Source organism: Ascaphus truei, chromosome 2 (genome assembly GCF_040206685.1).
Source record: "Ascaphus truei isolate aAscTru1 chromosome 2, aAscTru1.hap1, whole genome shotgun sequence".
Taxonomy (NCBI): domain Eukaryota; kingdom Metazoa; phylum Chordata; class Amphibia; order Anura; family Ascaphidae; genus Ascaphus; species Ascaphus truei.
Window position 1 is genome coordinate 484211582 of NC_134484.1, and position 20046 is coordinate 484231627.

At 41.5% G+C, this 20046-nt stretch overlaps 1 protein-coding gene across 2 annotated transcripts in view; it reads right to left on the reverse strand.

Annotated features, from left to right (window-relative positions):
* The window catches only part of LOC142488043 (uncharacterized), a 444382-nt gene that overhangs the window by 385320 nt on the left and 39016 nt on the right, over positions 1-20046 (reverse strand). The gene's annotated exons all lie outside the window — the stretch shown is intronic.

The following is a 20046-nucleotide window of genomic DNA, read 5'->3' on the forward strand; positions in this document are numbered from 1 at the left end:
GTATGTATTGAATGTATAGGCCAGGTTTATTTTTTTTACATTCAGGGTTTGATTCCGTGGTTTTGCGTGGGGCCTCTGGAGACCATCTGTGGGTATCCTCGGGTATCCCAAGGGTATCAGGCTGGTGGTTCCACGGGTGACACATGCGGGGATGATGATGTGTGGTCCCACTTCTGTGGGGGCACCGCGGACCCGTAGTCTGCGGGGATGACGATGTGTGGTCCCACTTCTGTGGGGGCACCGCCGACCCGTAGGTGCGGGGATGATGATGTGTGGTCCCACTTCTGTGGGGGCACCGCGGACCCGTAGTGAGCACCCGTGAGTTCCCCAGACCCCCGAGGGAACCACCCGAGGCCCCGCAGACACCTGTGGGTTTGACCCGGGGCTCCCAGACATCCTTGGGCCTACCGTGGAGACCCAATTGTGGCCCACGGTGACCCAAGGAGACCACCTGGGTGCCATGGTGCTGGCAGGATCCACCAGCAGGCCTCCAGAACCTGTGTAAAAAGGGCTGCTGGTAAACTGTAGGTCTGTCCAGGTGCCCTTCCAGCCCACCGGGGACTAGCGTGGGGCTGCGTTATGAACCCTGTATGTAAAAGGATAAATCTTGTATTTATGGGGGGGCACAGGGGGTGGGTAATGTATTTAATAAATATAATGCTGTTTATTGTGGGTCATTGTACTGTTTTTATTGTGGGTACTGGGGGTGGGGTGTTTCCCCAACGGTATGTGGATAGGCCTCCCTTGTGGGTACTGACTGGGTGGTTAGGCCTCACGGGGGGGGGGGGGGTTAGTGTGGGAGGGTATGTAGGCATCCCGAGTGGTGGGTGAGGGTGGGTTAACCCCTTCATGACTGTAGCGGTTAATAACCGCTATGGTGATTAAGGGGTTAGGGGACATTACTTTGTATGTTTTAATTTTTGTGTCTGTTTTGCAGAAGCGGAGGGGCCATTGCCAGGATGGGGGGGGTAACGGTATGTGGGTAGGGGGTGAGGGTGGTTAGACCTCACAGTATGCACATTGGGTCCCCCCCCCCTCCCCACATTTACATACACTGCACTGACAGCAGGGAGGGAGATTTACTGGTAACAGAAACATCTCTCTGCCTTCAGTGTAATCTGTTTAAAGCCCCCTCCCCCCTAATGTGTGTTTCTGTAAAATCTCTCTCCCTTCAGTGTAATCTGTTTAACAGAAACATTAGGGGGTAGGGGGCTTTAGGCCTTTACATCTCTCTCCCTTCAGTGTAATCTGTTTAACAGAAACATTAGGGGGGAGGCGGCTTTAGGCCTTTACATCTCTCTGCCTTCAGTGTAATCTGTTTAACAGAAACATTAGTGGGGAGGGGGCTTTAAACAGATTACACTGAAGGCAGGGAGATATAGGGAATGTACTGTATTGTTTATCATGTACATTGCAATGCTGTATATAATGTATAAGGTTTTTTACAATTAGATAGATGTAATCCTTGGTATTGTAAGGGTTAGCTTTGGTTTTAAATTGTGTTTTCTGGTTGGTACTTACAGTATATATTGATTTTTGTTTACTTGATTGGTTAAAATAGTTGACTTGTTTGGAAGTGTTTGTATTTAATAATTTTTAATGTGCCGATGTTTGCGCAGAGAGAGAGCAGCGGATCTCTCTCTGCTGCAAACACATCTCGCCCCTGCCGCCCATACAGTAGTATCATTTATGTATGTGCATATACAGTACTGTATGTGTACAGTACTGTATGTTAGGGCTTATAGGGGTTGTTGTTATACAGTATATATATATACAGTATATATACTGCATTACAATTCATTATAGGGGACGGCTTCAAAGAGAACAGCTCGCAAGCGCCCCTGAAAGTATCCTATTCTCTAACGTCGCTGCGTGAGAACACTCCTGCTGCCACTCGAAATGACTTCACCTCCGTAGGCTTCAACCCACTCTTAAAGCGCTGATATCTGGAAAAACAAAATGGCGGACGAGCTCGGGAGAGGGCAGTAATTGAGTCAGACAACCAGTGAAGCTTTGTCAAAAACTGTTCTCTCGTTTATTAAAGGGTTTACAGTCAGTTTATATAGCCATCTTGAACATAGAAAAAACACAGATACGAGTAATTTACGTATGTGACGTCACATTTTGCGTCATGGTCCCCACGGTCCTGATTGGGCCGTGAAAACCATGTGTTTTGGCCGACAAAAAAAAAATGATGACGTCACTTAAAGGGAATGAAAGCACAGCCAATCAGAATGGCTTTGCTTCAATTGCCTTTTAGATGACGTCATGAAAAGGCACATGGCCGCCCTCACATGGTATGGTAGCCAATCAGAGTAGGGATGGAGTTCCCATGCTCTGATTGGCTACCATACCATGTGATCATTTGATGTCATCATTTTTTTTTTTGTCGGCCAAAACACATGGTTTTCACGGTCCAATCAGGACCGTGGGAACCATGACGCAAAATGTGACGTCATAGGCCTTTAAAAGCCTATGTCGTCTCATTTTGAAGCCAAACGCCGCGGAGGAAGGACCTCCGGGCAAGAAAGAAGACCAGGGCGTGGCCGCAGACGGGGAGAAGACCCCGCCCCGCCCCGCTGGAAGGAGATAGAAGAAAGAAGAACACAGATGAAGATGGAATACAGATAGAAGACCCGTGGATTGGTTTGGATTTTTAGTTTAATGTTTATTATTTTATGGTTTTTTATTTTATGGGTTCCTGATCGTGGATTGGTTCGTGAGTAAGCTGCGCAACGGGAGTCGGTGGGGGCAAGTAATGGTAAGTGAACTACAGTAAAGAAATGTATTTTATTTAACTTGTTAATTTTTTCAAAAGGTTTTTTAACATGTGTATTTTTTTTTTTTGTGCTATATCATTTCTTGCCACTGTATGTATGTATGTATATATGTCTAGAGAGATATATACATACAGTACAGTACAGGGTAAGAAATGATGTTGTTTTAAAAGCTGGATTAGATGTGTTTTAAATTATTTTGTGTATGCTGCTACAGTATGCTTTATTGTGAGTTTAAAGTATTTTAAAATTAGATAGATGTATTCCTTGGTATTGTATTGTGTGTTTGAGGAAGGTCAGGGATAGGCTTGGTTTGTAAAGGTTGTATTTTTGTCGGTACTTATATTTTTTCAAAGGCTTAATTGTTCTGCTCTAGGCGTGAATTTGTTAATGGTTTTATTGTTCGGGATCTAGTGTGAATTGTTTAGGGATGTAAATAATGATTGCTAATTGAGTTTTGTTTACTTGGTTGATTAATTTGCAGAATGTATATGGTGCATAGATATTTAGGCATCATTTATATTGGAATGTAAGTTGTTTACATGGCTTTTCAGAGGTTTAGTGATGATTTAGATTGAGAGATCAGTAATGAATATTAAAGGAAATTGATTTTAATTTAGTGTGTATGTATGGAGAAGTGTTTGGTTGTAGGACAGTGCTTTTGATAACCCTTCTACATTTATTTGTACTGTATATTGGTTTATCATGGGTGTGTATATAACGTGTGTATATATACTGTATATATATATATATATATATATATATATATATATATATATATATATACTGTATATCTCTCTCTCTTTCTCTCTGTCTCTCTGTATATATATACAGTATATATATATAGTTGCATGATGAAGCCACAGTACAAATTCATGGGTGAGGGTGGGTATCGGGCCTGTGTGGCTTAACCCCTTAATCACCTTTGCGGTTATTATCTGATAAGGTGTTTAAGGGGTTAATTGATATCTGAATGTAATTGCAATGTATTGGCTTTTGATTTTTGTTTACTTGGTTGTAGGGCAGTATGCTTTTGATAACCCTTCTACATTTATTTGTACTGTATATTGGTTTATCATGGGTGTGTATATAACGTGTGTATATACCCTTCACCCATGAATTTGTACTGTGGCTTCATCATGCAACTATATATATACTATATATACTGTATATACAGTATCTCTCTCTCTTTCTCTCTGTCTCTCTGTATATATATACAGTGTATATATATATATATATATATATAAATATATAAATATATATATTTATATATTTAGTTGCATGATGAAGCCACAGTACAAATTCATGGGTGAAGGGTGGGTATCGGTCCTGTGTGGCTTAACCCCTTAATTACCTTTGCGGTTATTATCTGAAAAGGTGTTTAAGGGGTTAATTGATATCTGAATGTAATTGCAATGTATTGGCTTTGTATTTGCTATGTATGTTGTGGACAAGACAAGGATTTTGCTGGCAACGGACACTTCGTATTGATGAGGTCAGTAGTACTTTATTTATTTGTATATGCTAGTTAATGTTTTTAATAATGGGCAATTAATCTATTATCCATATCTGGATAATAGTTATTTTGCACATTATTGTACTGTAGGTGTTGGGGGGGAGGGTGTATGTATTGAATGTATAGGCCAGGTTTATTTTTTTTACATTCAGGGTTTGATTCCGTGGTTTTGCGTGGGGCCTCTGGAGACCATCTGTGGGTATCCTCGGGTATCCCAAGGGTATCAGGCTGGTGGTTCCACGGGTGACACATGCGGGGATGATGATGTGTGGTCCCACTTCTATGGGGGCACCGCGGACCCGTAGTCTGCGGGGATGACGATGTGTGGTCCCACTTCTGTGGGGGCACCGCCGACCCGTAGGTGCGGGGATGATGATGTGTGGTCCCACTTCTGTGGGGGCACCGCGGACCCGTAGTGAGCACCCGTGAGTTCCCCAGACCCCCGAGGGAACCACCCGAGGCCCCGCAGACACCTGTGGGTTTGACCCGGGGCTCCCAGACATCCTTGGGCCTACCGTGGAGACCCAATTGTGGCCCACGGTGACCCAAGGAGACCACCTGGGTGCCATGGTGCTGGCAGGATCCACCAGCAGGCCTCCAGAACCTGTGTAAAAAGGGCTGCTGGTAAACTGTAGGTCTGTCCAGGTGCCCTTCCAGCCCACCGGGGACTAGCGTGGGGCTGCGTTATGAACCCTGTATGTAAAAGGATAAATCTTGTATTTATGGGGGGGCACAGGGGGTGGGTAATGTATTTAATAAATATAATGCTGTTTATTGTGGGTCATTGTACTGTTTTTATTGTGGGTACTGGGGGTGGGGTGTTTCCCCAACGGTATGTGGATAGGCCTCCCTTGTGGGTACTGACTGGGTGGTTAGGCCTCACGGGGGGGGGGGTTAGTGTGGGAGGGTATGTAGGCATCCCGAGTGGTGGGTGAGGGTGGGTTAACCCCTTCATGACTGTAGCGGTTAATAACCGCTATGGTGATTAAGGGGTTAGGGGACATTACTTTGTATGTTTTAATTTTTGTGTCTGTTTTGCAGAAGCGGAGGGGCCATTGCCAGGATGGGGGGGGTAACGGTATGTGGGTAGGGGGTGAGGGTGGTTAGACCTCACAGTATGCACATTGGGTCCCCCCCCCCTCCCCACATTTACATACACTGCACTGACAGCAGGGAGGGAGATTTACTGGTAACAGAAACATCTCTCTGCCTTCAGTGTAATCTGTTTAAAGCCCCCTCCCCCCTAATGTGTGTTTCTGTAAAATCTCTCTCCCTTCAGTGTAATCTGTTTAACAGAAACATTAGGGGGTAGGGGGCTTTAGGCCTTTACATCTCTCTCCCTTCAGTGTAATCTGTTTAACAGAAACATTAGGGGGGAGGCGGCTTTAGGCCTTTACATCTCTCTGCCTTCAGTGTAATCTGTTTAACAGAAACATTAGTGGGGAGGGGGCTTTAAACAGATTACACTGAAGGCAGGGAGATATAGGGAATGTACTGTATTGTTTATCATGTACATTGCAATGCTGTATATAATGTACTGCACCGACACACTTTATTCGAGCAAATACCCGGTATGTACCTGGCAGATACCTGGAATGCGCCACTCCTCACCTCTGACAAGCCCCGTTGCATTTGCCTTCCCAGCCTGGGTTCATGCCTGGCTGATGGGCGGCTGATCTGTTAAATGATAATGATTAGGATTTAATAGGCTGCAATGCTTCGCGTGTCTACCAGATGGCATAAATTCATGAATTGTAATGCAGTATATATATATATATACTGTGCAGTATTGCAGCCAGCGGGAATAAAATGCTTCAATCCCTGCTTGGAAAATAACTCAATGCACTCGGGCAGAAAACAGTCACAAACCTCAATACACCCGGGTATACCCGAATTCGTGGGACTAGCCAAGCTCGAATAAAGTGTGTCGCCAGTGTATAAGGTTTTTTACAATTAGATAGATGTAATCCTTGGTATTGTAAGGGTTAGCTTTGGTTTTAAATTGTGTTTTCTGGTTGGTACTTACAGTATATATTGATTTTTGTTTACTTGATTGGTTAAAATAGTTGACTTGTTTGGAAGTGTTTGTATTTAATAATTTTTAATGTGCCGATGTTTGCGCAGAGAGAGAGCAGCGGATCTCTCTCTGCTGCAAACACATCTCGCCCCTGCCGCCCATACAGTAGTATCATTTATGTATGTGCATATACAGTACTGTATGTGTACAGTACTGTATGTTAGGGCTTATAGGGGTTGTTGTTATACAGTATATATATATACAGTATATATACTGCATTACAATTCATTATAGGGGACGGCTTCAAAGAGAACAGCTCGCAAGCGCCCCTGAAAGTATCCTATTCTCTAACGTCGCTGCGTGAGAACACTCCTGCTGCCACTCGAAATGACTTCACCTCCGTAGGCTTCAACCCACTCTTAAAGCGCTGATATCTGGAAAAACAAAATGGCGGACGAGCTCGGGAGAGGGCAGTAATTGAGTCAGACAACCAGTGAAGCTTTGTCAAAAACTGTTCTCTCGTTATGCACTTATATACTTAGCACTTATATACTTAGCACTTATGTACTTAGCACTTATGCAGTTATATATCTTATATATCTTATCTTATATATATATATATATATATATATATATATATATATAAAACATGCAAGTGCACAATAATACAGTATTCCCTTAAAAATCCCTTACTGTCCTCCTCCCCCCTTTTAAAAAAAATACACTTTTTCCACAGACACTTTAAGAGTATTTCAAGCAGATAAACACCTATATCGCTTTTTCCTTTCTCTCAGCAGGGACTATAACCCTGTGTATACAACTCAGTCAAGGATTCATCTAATCCTGACTTCACCTTGAGTCCCTTACTCAAGTGTTTCTATATTTTTCCTTAACCTTGAATCATTCGGTGCAGAGGTAACACTAAAAACTTCTAAACCTTAAAACCTTTATGGGCTCTTTGGGCAAGGAGACACAGATGAATAACATACAGATAAAATGTATATCTTGTACGCTTACCCACTGTGGCTTCTGTCCCAAGTCTGACACCATCTGAAAGTATCCTATTCTCTAACATCGCTGCGTGAGAACACTCCTGCTGCCACTCGAAATGACTTCACCTCCGGAGGCTTCAACCCACTCTTAAAGCGCTGATATCTGGAAAAACAAAATGGCGGACGAGCTCGGGAGAGGGCAGTAATTGAGTAAGACAACCAGTGAAGCTTTGTCAAAAACTGTTCTCTCGTTTATTAAAGGGTTTACAGTCAGTTTATATAGCCATCTTGAACATAGAAAAAACACAGATACGAGTAATTTACTTCCCCTTTAAGTCATAGTCTGTCTACCTCAGCAAATGACAGTTAGACAGTGTACGATCTGGGAAGTGGCTTGGGTACCGAGCTTGGAGGCCGTTTGAAGGAAATGTTATTCTTCAGGACAGTAGATTGTGTAAGACATTCTTGTGTAACTCATGTTCAACATGGCTGGGGACAGTTCCTGTTTCTACAGGCCTAAATAAGTCTGAACAAACAGAGTTCAATTTGGCATTAAGTGGGTGAGAGGTCACTTTCTCACATCTGACTTGAGAAGACAATTACGTATGACATTAGGCATTTAGTTAGTTCCTGAAATCTAAAATGTTAGTACATAATGGTTATAGAGAAATGGTTATATAGCAATCAAAATGGAGTCCCCCCTGATATACACATTATGAATCCCTCCTTTTGTCATCAAAATGACAACGATCTAGGATATTGGGGTCTCGTACTGGATTTGAATATTATCATAATCCACTAAAGGTATTTGGACTCTAGTAGTATTAGGTTTAGAGTCATGGATCATATTTGGGAAACTATGAATGGGGGCATTAACGTTCAGTGATGCATATACGTGATCAACTGACTTACCAAAAGGCATAATCATTTTACATAAAGATAAACACATTAATTTGCAACATGAAATAATAACAACTAATACTACAAATATGCAAACGATAAATATCAGTCCCATAACAATTCTCTTTCCCTCATTTTGTCATGGGTCCATAACCTAACAACTACTATATTGTTTTTGATATTGTTGATATACTTTGTCGTACTGAAATAGTGGTGCAGGTTTTGGGGGTCCGAAGAAAATAAAAAAATATATATATATATGGCCACAGGAGTTCTTGTTTGTAGAGAGATATATATCGGTGTGGCTGGTATGATATCTTTTCTGTTTACCAGGTTGACTATTACTACAAAACCTATTACCGATTTCTAAATTACTATTCACACTGCTTTTCTGTAACTACTAGCACATTATGGTGGCTAAAATTTGTGAAAATTGGTGGGGGCTAATTTCTACCGGGAGCGATTGCACAAATATCCATCTTGCACATACTGCATTTATTCAGAATGGCAAAACAGCAGAATGGCTGCTATGGTAAAAAAAATGGCTGACTTATGATCCTTTCCTTGTGGCTGACACACGCCTCTGGGTGACCTCCCACTTTCCTCATAGCCTCATATCCAATCTTCTTAGTCCCCTCTAATTCTTTAGAGACAGTCTATTTAAAGAACAGTTAACCATTGCATAGTCCTGCTGGACCAGGAGATTGTCCAATTGTGCCTTGTCATTCTTTTCCGGCCATTATATCGGCACAGTTGATTTCTTCTCGGTCTCTTCTTCTGGGGGACTGCTGACATCACCGAAAAGAGGCATAGCGTCAGTGGGGGTGCAATGCACTTCTGGATCAAAGTTTACTGCATATGACACATACATAGAGAGTGATGAGTAGGACAGACACACACACAAAAGCATCCAATAGCTTCGCTTCCAGAGAACTAATCCAACCACCAAGTCCCAACAAATCCCATCCGTCATCTCTACCTTTAAACACTGGACTATTTTCCCCAAATAACATGACCTGTTCTAGTTGTAGGGTAATATTCTATCTGTCCTCTTATCACAGGGTCAATAACTTCCCTAGGGCAAACTCGTATTTCTACACCCTTCGTAACCAATTTCTTATAGCTGGTTCTACAAATGTCTTATTTCATATTGTCTTTTTCTCAAGGGGTTAAATATAACACTCATTTTTCCTGGGGTGCAACCTATTGAATATAGATAGTATATTGGGTTATATTATATATAAAATATGGGCTTTGTTTACTAGGATTCCATTGTGTGACAAAAGGTGTGCATATATGCTATACACAAATCAATAAAAACAAAATAACAATTACTAGACAAAATATACCTGTTCCTACACTATCGTCTTTGTGTGCACATTATTTACACAAACCTAATAGACTATACATTTATAATTAAAATAACAAAACCTGTAAAGAAAAAAGATTATTAAAAAGTTCAAAGTTCATATGTTGAGGCCTGGAATTTTGGCTGTGTCTCTAGGCTTTTCCACTTTGGATACGGTGTAGATTGAAGCAACTGTGGGTGGTGCTGGGATAAGTTTCATATGTGTAACGTGGATCCAAAAAGAGACCTCTGCTATTTTATTTGCTGTAATGGTGATGAGTTGTACTTTTAATAGTAGTAGTAGCGCCTTTTCATCTGGGATGAAGAACGTTCTTGCGTAGGAAATGCTTGACCATTAACCCATCTCTCGTAGGTGCACTTTCAACTTTGACATGTGCCTAGAGAGACTCAAAAATATATTAGTTGCATACAATACTTACTAATTGTTTTACTAAACAGTCACTGTGATCTTGACTTGCTACAATCTAAATTCATTAAAATTGGTGCCTCAGCTATTGCCAAACCAAAAGAAAAAATGGCTAAAATAATTCTGTATAGAACTCCAAACTAATTACTTGTAATATAATTTCTTTGAAAAGTGCCGAGCACACTGCCAACCTTAAAAGGCATTCAGCATTATTCTTAAAAATAAATAAATAATTTCAGATTTCGCTCATCCCGGGCACTAAACCATCTAACTTCTGGGCATAGACAGCTATATGATAAACAGCAATAATACCCCTCCTTTGTTCACATAATTTTATATATGAACAATATTACAGAAAGGATAACAGCATTCAAAACATAACTAACTATTGTTGCTCGATCTGTAGCTAAACTAACTTGAATCCTTTGGGTATAAAATTTGCATTAAAAACCCTGAAAACACTACTGAATATAAATATAATCAGCTATTGTCTTCTGACAGAAACATCCTGTAATATAAGAAATTATAGACACAGATTTAAAAACTTTTTTTTTTTTTTTTTTTCCGGATTGGAAATAGCTTGAAATAACTTTCTGGGCATCCTGCCAAAACCTTGGAACAAAACAGATAAGAAAAAAAACTGTTAATTACATTGCAATATAATTTGGGACATCTTAAAAATGCAGCTCCTTACACGGCCTGATTACAGAATAAAATGTGACACACAAAAGAAACAAAAATAATACAACAAAAATTATCAAGACAAGGCAATGCAAAACTGTTTGATCCTGCCCGCAAACTATATTAATAAAACAGTTAAACCTAATTTGTAGCTACAGAGCTTCGGTTAACTTTCGTGTCTCAAATGTATCTCCGCACATTTTTTACAACTGGAGAAGGGGGGCTGTCTGGGCTGCTATTCTGATTCTCTCTCTCCCTTTCTCTGTCTTGACATGGAAATAGAGAAGTTGGATAAGGATGTCTTTCTGGTTTTAAGAAATCATCGTCTGGCCAGAACGAATAAATCCTCAAAATATACCAGTGACCGGGCTGAATTATAATTTTTTTTTTCCTTTTTTCTGACATTTGCCCATTTTTTGTCCTTTTCTCTATAACCAGTCAAACTCTCCCTTTCCCATTATTGATTAGTTTGTGTTATAGTGGGGGTGTTCCTTACCTTTAAAATTTACACTTAACATGACCAATTAATTATGTTCTTATTTCAGAAACACTTGCAAGTACCTAGATAATACTTGTATATATACAATAAACCGACATTCATATTATTCAATGCACATAAAACTTTCACATAGTTAGGATTCACTCAGATTATACAAGCACACAGGGATTACTCAATCAACCTTTTTACCATATTTATAAAATTTAATAAAACATTCTGGGGAAAAACTAATTTTCCTACCTTGAATTTACACATAAAACATATTTTCCACTAAGATTTACAATACTTGAGAATCTCAATACCGGCGGGATAGACCCGTCTGAATTTAGACAAAAATATTCTACTAAAAAAAATTCTCTGGTTTTCTTCTTAGGGGCTGGTTTGCAATTACTGGCAAAATATCCCGTCTCTTTACAATTATAGCACTTCCTGTCCTTTCTTTTCCTTTGCTTTCTTAGCTTCCCTGCTCTCTTTTTTTTTTTTTTTTTTTTTTAGTGTTGTTTGACAGACCTGCATAAAACTGTGCCACAGTGTCAGTATCTGATTGTGATAAATCCTGTGACTTTTCCCTGTCCCGTGAACGGTCCCTGACAGGGGTTCATTCCTGCCTAGAGTCCGTCTCTTCCCCATCCGTACCGATCTGCCTGGCAGGCATATCAATAGGGAGTGGTCTAGGGAGCCTATTGCTTCGGGTTCCCCATGAAGCCATAAGAACTTCTTTATCGGAGACTGCCTCAGAGCCTGTGACCTAGGAAAGGTTAAGGGTTCAGGGTTTTTTTTAGAACAGGGACACTGGGGTAAATTGGGGCTACCTATGGAAATGGTAATTGTCCCGATGCCATAGGGGCAGGGGGCAAATATGCATTTTGAGAGTTATATATATATTTAAAAAAATTCAGTTGGCAGCACTTAAAAGATGCAATTTTGACACAGGCTGCAGCACATTCCTTATCAGTTTTAACAATGCTAAAATCAACCTCTGCTTCAGCACAATCCTGTGTGTCAGCTTGTTCCCTTATTTGTGATGCCTGCCGTGTTCTAGTTGATATTGGGGGATCCTGTCTTGGAGAATTATACCTTCTGATTTCCTCAGAGAGTTTTATTAAATCAGCCAAAGTGTCAGCTTACACTGCTTCATATTCGCATTTTTTTAGCAGTACGAATCACATCTTTCCTAGTAGTATTTCTAGGTGTGAGAATGGATGATTGCGGTGTTGCAATAACAGGTTTGCTAGCATGTGCGGGTGGTGATGTTATTGCATATGAATCAGTCAATAAGTCTTTAAATTCCTTAAATTCCTCAGTCAGTACCCTTACAGAAGCACAAAACTCCTTAACTCTATTATTGCTGGCTCCTGCAGATGACTCAGACGTCACTGAAGCTGCTGAACCAGTGGTTTCTTTAAGTTTACTTAAAGGCAATCGGCTAGTGGGTGATGGTATGTCGGAATGAGACGAATCCGAACTAGAATCTTCCCCTTCACTCTCCCTGGATACAGAGGGTGAAACGGGAGATGAAAGTCATGTGGGGCTTACGACAGTGGGAAGCTGTCTTTTTTGGGCTTCCTCTAGAGGACGACATATGAGGCACAGACTCAGAGCGGTGTACCACCTTTGATTCTGCAGTGTTTCTCAACTCCCCATATGTGGGTTGAGAGGGTTGGGGGCAAATGCTATTACTCTCCTCCCTACGTAAGGGTGCAGGAGGTTTGGGGTGATGACTTGCAGCATAGTGTGATAAAGCTGCTAACATGGTAGGATCCAAATTTGGAAATAGTGGCACAGGTGTGATGGGAGTATACGGGGGTACTTGTAACATCACACAAGGTGGCGGTTGTGGGGGTAAAACATCTGAAGGTAAAAACTCCTGTGGGGGTACATTAGGGGCTTGGGAATAAACCATTGTAAGGTTATTAGGCGGGGGTGGCCAAATTGGCTCATCAAATTTTGGGTTATTATTTTGTTTAGCCTCATCAATGTGAGGTGCAACTTTTACCCAAATGCGGCCACATAATGCCATATAATGCATGTCCCACTCGGGACCTGGCTGAAACCATAGCCATTCAGGATCTCCACCCAAGCATAAGCCTTTTATCATTGTCATGTGAAATGAGGCAAAACTACCTTCCCTCGGGAAAGGGTTGGAAGATTGCATTTTCTCAGACCAGCCAGCCATATTATCCACAAAGGGAATTGCGTAAAAATCTGACGTACATGCACTGACAAAATCTTTAGGTGTTTCTATGTCAGGGTTATATTCTCTGTTAATGATAAGTGTAACAGTCGGTTTCTGCCTAGATGTCTTACACGCTGTGTCAACAACTTTCTTGCTTTTTTTACAAGCATTTGTTCCCTTAGGGCCACTTTTGCTATTTGCGCTTCCCATCATTTAGACAATACAATACACACTTGATTAAAATAACCAAAATCAAGCAAGCACTGCACTGTAAAAATATATGAGCAATACGGCTTAACCTTATGCACTTATATACTTAGCACTTATATACTTAGCACTTATATACTTAGCACTTATGCAGTTATATATCTTATATATCTTATCTTATATATATATATATATATATATATATATATAAAACATGCAAGTGCACAATAATACAGTATTCCCTTAAAAATCCCTTACAGTCCTCCTCCCCCCTTTTAAAAAAAATACACTTTTTCCACAGACACTTTAAGAGTATTTCAAGCAGATAAACACCTATATCGCTTTTTCCTTTCTCTCAGCAGGGACTATAACCCTGTGTATACAACTCAGTCAAGGATTCATCTAATCCTGACTTCACCTTGAGTCCCTTACTCAAGTGTTTCTATATTTTTCCTTAACCTTGAATCATTCGGTGCAGAGGTAACACTAAAAACTTCTAAACCTTAAAACCTTTATGGGCTCTTTGGGCAAGGAGACACAGATGAATAACATACAGATAAAATGTATATCTTGTACGCTTACCCACTGTGGCTTCTGTCCCAAGTCTGACACCATCTGAAAGTATCCTATTCTCTAACATCGCTGCGTGAGAACACTCCTGCTGCCACTCGAAATGACTTCACCTCCGGAGGCTTCAACCCACTCTTAAAGCGCTGATATCTGGAAAAACAAAATGGCGGATGAGCTCGGGAGAGGGCAGTAATTGAGTAAGACAACCAGTGAAGCTTTGTCAAAAACTGTTCTCTCGTTTATTAAAGGGTTTACAGTCAGTTTATATAGCCATCTTGAACATAGAAAAAACACAGATACGAGTAATTTACTTCCCCTTTAAGTCATAGTCTGTCTACCTCAGCAAATGACAGTTAGACAGTGTACGATCTGGGAAGTGGCTTGGGTACCGAGCTTGGAGGCCGTTTGAAGGAAATGTTATTCTTCAGGACAGTAGATTGTGTAAGACATTCTTGTGTAACTCATGTTCAACATGGCTGGGGACAGTTCCTGTTTCTACAGGCCTAAATAAGTCTGAACAAACAGAGTTCAATTTGGCATTAAGTGGGTGAGAGGTCACTTTCTCACATCTGACTTGAGAAGACAATTACGTATGACATTAGGCATTTAGTTAGTTCCTGAAATCTAAAATGTTAGTACATAATGGTTATAGAGAAATGGTTATATAGCAATCAAAATGGAGTCCCCCCTGATATACACATTATGAGCCCCCATGTGTATTTACACGGCATTGCAGTATTGCAACCAGCCGGAATAAAATGCTTAAATCCCTGCCTGGAAAATAACGCAATACACTCCGGCAGAAAACGATCAGAAACCTGAATACACCCGGGTATACCCGAATTCGCGGGACTAGCCGAGCGAGAATAAAGTGTGTCGGTACTGTACCTGGAGAGAATATTAACAGAAAGAAAGTTACTATTTGCAACTATTCTTAAGAATATCAATCTATTTGAAACATCATCGTCATTCTTACTATTTTTGTATGTAAGTAATTATTTTCAAAAATAAATGTTTTGTTTTTGTGTGCAAACAACAAGAATGCTGAATTCTGTTATGCTGACGTGAATCTATAGAAAAGCGAATTTAAGGACATTTAACACAACCCATTGACATCCCTCCCGAACTTGCAATCCCAACTAGACCAATTGGCAAAGTCTCAGGGTACAAAACTAACAATGATAAGTTGAGAAGCCTTGAACTTCTCTTATGGCCCCAGAAATCAAGTTGCTACAAGCAAACTTCAATTATAAATGGAGCTCCTCAAATATTAAATATTTAGGTATACAGATAGCAAGCTCCTGCCAATCTCTCCATCAAAGTAACTGTACATTCCTTTTTGCAAAAAAAACAAAAAGGACCTACAGAGTTGGAGTGGGTATCAGATATCTTGGTTAGGAAGAATAGCTTCAGTTAAGATGAATATACTTCCAAGACTTCTGTACTTTTCCAAACCCTGCAGATAAATGTCCCCCTGTCTGAGCTTAAAAATATCCAAAACCGGATTTTTCAATTTATATGGAAAGATAAAAGGCCAAGGGTGGCAAGATCAATAATGTTAGCACCAAAGGGATGCAGAGGATTGGAAGTCCCGGATATTATCAAATATTATCACGCGGCCCAACTAAAACAAGTAGTAATGTGGAATAACGACACAGTAACTTGCTGCTGGCTGGGGATTGAGTCCTCCTATGCGAGCCCTCTCTCCCTATCGATGACACTGTGGTCCCGGAGGGGGGAGGTGCTCGCGGATGGTCTCGGCCTGGGAGCAATGAGGTTCACATGGAAGATATGGTCCAAAAATAAAGGAAAATACAATTTGTCCTCATTCCCGACTCTATTAACTCCCATATTTGGAAACCCAGAGATTCCCCCGGGCTGCTCTCCAAAGGATTTCAAACAATTTAGAGATTTAAACATTAACATAGCAGCCGATTTGGTAGATAAAGGTAAGATCCTGTCATATCAAGACCTTCAAAAGAAATATCAAACTCAGAATCTTCCGTCCTTCAGCTTTCTCCAGATTAGACATTTTCTGCAAGCAACCTTACAAAGAACAACATTTACCAATCTAACAAAATTTGAAAAGCTGTGCTGGAAGGGGTTCATACCAGAGGGAGTTGATTTCGGAAATATATACGGGAATAGCATCTTCAGCGACGGCCACCAATCATAATTATATGTTAAAATGGGCAGAAGACCTCAATATGGAAATAGATAGAGACGACTGGGAGGATATCTGGGAATCGGCAGCTAAAACGTCAATTTGTACAACAACAAAAGGAAACATATACAAAATTCTATTTTACTGGTACTTAACTCCAAGTAGGCTGAGCCAGATCTTCACTGGAACCCCTGATCTCTGCTGGAGGGGGTGTGGCCAGAGAGGAGATATGGCTCATATCTGGCGGACTTGTCCGCAGATTCAAAAATTCTGGCTTATGATTCAGGACCTCACAGAAGTAAGAATACAGATAAATCCGCTGACTTTTTTTTACTGGCCAGGCCTATTGAAGAATCTCTGGAATTAGTACAGATACAGCTGGTTCTGTTTGAGTACAAGCTTCTGGGTCTTTGTATATAAAAAAATACTGTAAAGATACCCCCTTGAAACGCTGTTATATTACTAATTTGTTTATCCCTGTGACAACCAATAAAAAAGTTTGAAACAAACACACTTGTGTAGGTATAACAGTTTTACAGCAAACTAATAATAACAACACTCCAAAACATACAAGCCTCGCAGGGCCGTACCCTTTGCACCGTGTTCTCACCCTCACCTCACCCAAGTACTAAAATGCCCCTGAGCACCCAACACACTGGTATCCACGGAGTCAATCACCCTCCCACGTGTGTGACAGCACTGCCCCACTAGCCCATGTATGGTTGGTGCACGTGGTGAGACGAGATACCAGCCGGGTGTGTCCACACCTGGGCGCGCATGGATGAATATGGGATCCACGGATCCGAAGTTGGGTGGGTTCCGCGTGGATTGTACCACCTTAGAGTCTCTGTGGGTATAGCTGGATGATCTGCTCCCAGATCAACCTGGTCCAAGATGCAGCCACATCCTGGCTTTGTCTCTATGCTCTGGATCTACAGGGCAGTGTCCCTGCAGCAACCACATGCTACACAGGGGAGTTGGCGCCTAGCTGGGGCCCAATAGGGGATATCTGGCCTATTGCTGGATATCACCTGTGGTGTCCTGCAAGGCTCTGTTCTGGGGCCCCTACTCTTCTCAGTCGTCATTAATGATCTTCCCACAGCTTGTAAGGAAGCCTCAATACACATGTATGCAGACGACACAATCCTATATGCACACAGCCATAGCCTCTCTGACCTTCAACACATACTTCAGTCTGACTTTTTGAGACTCGTAAACTGGATTTCCCAAAACAAACTGTTTTTAAACACCGACAAGACTGTAATAATGGTTTTTGGGACCAAGACTAAATTTGTAAAGCTTCCAGTGACTGAGCTCCTGATTAGAACCAACGCTAACACCACCCTAACCCCTGTCACTAGTTTTAAATACCTGGGCTTACGGTTTGACTCCCACTTAACATTCGGGATGCACATTGATACCCTGACAACCAAGACCTATGCCAAACTAGGGGTACTTTACAGGAACAAATCCTCCCTTAGTCTCCTGGTCAGAAAGCGTATCGCACAGCAGATGCTAATGCCAAATATTGACTATGGAGACATAGTATATGGCTCAGCACCTCAAACCCACCTTGGCAAACTTGACACCCTCTACAATTCAATTTGTCGTTTTGTTCTCCAATGCAACTACAACACACATCACTGCGAAATGCTCAAAGAACTAGATTGGTCATCACTCGAGTCTAGGCGCAAAGTTCACCTTTCCTGTCTTACCTTTAAATTCTTCATGGGCAAGCTACCCAGCTATCTGAACAAGCTCCTCACCCCTACCACTTGCAGCACTTATCATCTGAGATCAGACTCCAAAAGACTGTTCATGGTCCCAAGACTCAACAAAGTATCCGGACGTTCCTCCTTCTCCTTCCGTGCACCCCAAAACTGGAACAACCTACCAGAGACTCTCACATCCACTACCAGTTTAAGTTCTTTCAAATCTAAGGCTGTCTCACACTTTAATCTGGTCTGTAACTGTTTCATACGCCCATAATATATATTTTCTTTAATTATGCACGCAATGTCTTGTATATAATGTATACCCTGTTCATTTATGTAACTGTACTTGTAAACATGTATTATTTGTCCAGGACATACTTGAAAACGAGAGGTAACTCTCAATGTATTACTTCCTGGTAACACATTTTATAAATAAATAAATAAATAAATAAATTGCAGGTGCCACAGACACCTGCACAGACTGTACCTCTTACCCCTTCTTTGTCCCAGCTCCAACTGGCGTGGCTTGCAGCGCACGAAAAGTATCTGCAGAGCAGGAGGATTCAGGATCCCTATTGGCTGATAAGTGCTATGTGACTCTGTCCCAGAGGCTCATGGGATATGTAGTCCCTGCTTGCAGCCTTTTTCTATTGGCCGCCATTCACACGCTTGTCCTGCGAATGCGCAGCATCGTGCGCATGTGCAATTGCCTCTAAGATGGCGTGGCCTGCAAAGGAAGCCGCCATCGCAACCTTCCTGGCACCTCCGGAACCTGCTCCGTGCCTTTGCTCCCACCCACAGCCCTCCCCGCACCTTCCCCACCCTCCATTGTTGGTCACAGCCGCAGCGGTCAAGGGGAGCCCAGAGAGCGACCCATGCTATACACCTCTGCACACATCTCTTACACAAAGATACGCCCTTTCCTCTGTTGCCCGACTGCTAAAACTCTGACACAGACCCTCATTCTCTCCCGTCTCGATTACTGTAACCTCCTGCTGTCTGGCCTTCCTGCCTCTCACCTGTCTCCTCTATAATGTATCCTAACTGCTGCTGCCAGAATCACACTGCTCATTCCTAAATCTTTTTCTCAGCGTCTCCCCTGCTGAAATCCCTCTCCTAGCTTCCTATCAAATCCCGTATCACACACAATTCTCCTCCTCACTGTTAAAGCTTTATACTCTTCTGCTTCTCCTTACATCTCAGCCCTAATTTCTTGCTATACACCATCCCAACTCTTGCATTCTGCTCAAGGATGTCTTCTCTCTACCCCTTTCGTATCTAAAGTCCTCTCCTGCCTTAAACCTTTCTCACTGACTGCCCCACACCTCTGGAAGGCCCTTCCCCGCAGTATCCGACTAGCACCCTCTCTATCCACCTTTAAGACCCACCTGCTTAAGGAAGCATACGAGTAGCTCCATGGCTGATAATTTACAACTCGTACATAAACCTTGGCCCCCTGCAGACACACTTACCAGAACGTCCTCCTACTATCTCTGTACGTTCTTCCTACCAACCAATTAGATTGTAAGCCCTTTGGAGCATGAACTCCTTCCTAAATGTTACTTTTATGTCTGAAGCACTTCTTCCCATTATGTTATATTTGTATTATTTGTTATTTATATGATTGTCACATGTATTAGTGCTGTGAAGCGCTATGTACACTAATGGCACTATATAAAGACATAGATACATAGATACTTACCCTGTGTAAGCACTTGGGTGACAAGGTTTTCTTACTGAGAAACATTTTATACCCTCTGCACATGGGAAAGGTTTCTCCCCTGTGTAAATGCTTTTGTGTCTGAGGACTGTCCTGCTATTACAGAATTGATTATGATGTAATCCCCTTTATGAATTGTTTGGTGTGTGTTGAGGTTCCTGTCAGTGCTGAAATGTTTCCCAAATTCTGTACAAATAAAAAGTTGCTCCCTTGTGTAAATCTGCTGGTGTAACAAGAGGTCCCACTTTGTATAAAATGGTTTACCACACTCTGAACAAGCAAATTATTTCCCCTGTGAGAATAATGTGGTGTGTGAGGTCATTCATCCAAGAAACGT